A 2500-nucleotide genomic window follows, 5' to 3' on the forward strand; every position below is an offset into this window, starting at 1 on the left:
CCGTCCCCGGAGGAAATCGGCCTCGGCCTTCCTGAGATATCAGTCTCCAGGTGGGACAGAAAAACCGGGGGCCCCCGGCTCGCTTTCGGCGGCCCGCTAGTCGACTTCCCGTCGTGCGAACGCGATCCTTCCGGTACCCTTCGGTGCCCCTTGCCCGACTCTAGCTCCGGTGGTAAAGCGGAGTCGGTCGGTCTGACGGCCGCCGAGTTAGCAGGCGGAAAGCGGTTTGCAGCCTTTCGCTGTACCTCCGGCGGGCAGCGCCGCACCTCCGAGCGCTCGGTACCGTCCGCTGCGCCTCGTCCTGCCGCACGCGACGAGCCGTCCCCGGAGGAAATCGGCCTCGGCCCTCCTGAGATATCAGCCTCCATACGGGCGTCACAAATCAGTGGACATGGTCAGCTGCAAAGCAGTGTCATTACAACCTTTCATAAACGACAGGGCAGCACTGCACTGCACTGCACTGCACCCCACACTACATCACACTTGCCTGCCTGCCTGCCTGCCTGCCGGCCTGCCGCTGCCTACTCTCACCAGCGGACCAAAGTGAGGATAACACCCCGAAGCAAGCATCTCCCTTGCCGCCCACCAGCCCACACCATTCCCCTTGCCTGCCTCCCACAAATTCCACCAGCGAGGCAAAGTGAAAATCAACCCCCAAAAAACGCACTCCACACCGGCCATCGCCCGCTATACACCCCCCCTGGGGCGAATATTAAGCCCGAGAACACCGACTGTAACCAACCGCAGTGAAAAGTTGAAGTGGCAACTCATTAACCAGATTTACACTTGGCAACTCATAAACCAAATGAACAAAAAATCTGGTTAATGAGTTGCCCAAAATAAATCTGGTTAATGAGTTGCCACTTCAACTTTTCACTGCGGTTGGTTGCAGTCGGTGTTCTCGGGCTTAATATTCACCCCGGGGGGGCGGGGGGGGTGATTCTGGGGGTAGTGTCCGGGAGGGTGAGCCTTTTATTCGGCAGGAGGCGTGTGGGGAAATCATCAACCTGTCAGACGATGAGTTGTCACAAACGCCATTGCTTAATGAAAGCTGCGCTCCCGAACTGGACTGACTGTCTGTCTGTCTGTCTGTCTGTTTGTCAAGGGGAGGAAAAGGCGGTGGCGGTGGTGGTGAGGGTGGAGCATTCCGCTCAGGAGGGGAGACTTTCTTTCAGAGGTGCCAATTAATCTGCAGCAGAAAGCCATCCCCCCCGACTGGGATTCGAAGCCCGGTCCTGACCACGAGACCACCGGGGAGAGCTGCCTCAAGTCCCTGAGGGACCTGGACACGAGGCCGAGGACACACGCACGCCTGCTGCACTGGCAGCAGCGACCAGCAGGGGGCTGACCGGCTGATCCTTCCCTTTCACAGGCAGGCTTTTGGCCCTCGCTGAAACGACAAAGGTGTTCAGAAGGAAGTCCTGGGGGGGAGGGAGGGAGGCAGGGAAATCAGCACAAAGCAGGTCCCCTGGAATCTCACACCTGCGTCCCAGAAAACAGGTCTCCTGGTCAAAGCAGTCCTGCCCCGTCCTGCCATTAACGTGACAATGGACAGGGCCCCGGCAGCTTGAGACACATCTTTTTTTCAATATGCAAGTTCTTTTTAAAAAGGTTTCCTTCCACAGCAGCTCTGAGTAAGAGTGAGAGAGAGTGAGAGAGAGAGAGACACTGACTGACACTGACACTGACACTGACACACACACTGACACACACACACACACACACACACACCGTCTCCCATCCGATTGGTGGACTATGGGATTGAAAATCGAACTTTGAGTTTCAATGCAGGGGGGAGAGCGCGAACGCAGCCCCTCCCAACTACCACACGCGCGTTGTTGTTGTTGTAATATAGAACTGCAAGTTGCCGTTGTCGTGGTCGTTTCGAATCAGCACAAAGTAGGTGCCTCCCTGGAATGTCACACCTGCGTCCCAGAAAACAGGTCTCCCGGTCAAAGCAGTCCCGCCCCGCCCTGGGATTAACGTGACAACGGACAGGGCCCAGTCAGGGAGCAGCTTGAGAGACACCTTTCAATAGGCACTTCTGAAACATTAACGCCTTGTTTCTTCCGACAGTTTAACCAGCGATTAACATGACAACGGACAGGGCCCAGTCAGGGAGCAGCTTGAGAGACGTCTTTCAATAGGCGCTTCTGAAACATTAACGCCTTGTTTCTTTCGACAGTTTAACCAGCCTTTAACACGCCTTGTGTTTTTATTTCCCATTTCCAGCCAGCCAGCCAGCCAGCCAGCCAGCCAGCCAGCCGAGCCGAGCCAGCATCTGCAGTATTTTTTTTGATTGGTCTTGCCTGCCGTGGAATGAATGTTTCAACACGAGCTGCTGATTGTCAGCACCTCACCTCTTTCTCAATTGGCCGTTGCAATCTCACTCACTCGCTGTGAGACACGTCACGTCACTAGTTTTACTCAAAGAGGTTTCCTTCCACGGCAGTTCGTTAGTGACTGAGACTGACTGACGTAGGTCCGTTGAGACACAACC

Source organism: Heptranchias perlo, unplaced genomic scaffold (genome assembly GCF_035084215.1).
Source record: "Heptranchias perlo isolate sHepPer1 unplaced genomic scaffold, sHepPer1.hap1 HAP1_SCAFFOLD_577, whole genome shotgun sequence".
Classification (NCBI taxonomy): domain Eukaryota; kingdom Metazoa; phylum Chordata; class Chondrichthyes; order Hexanchiformes; family Hexanchidae; genus Heptranchias; species Heptranchias perlo.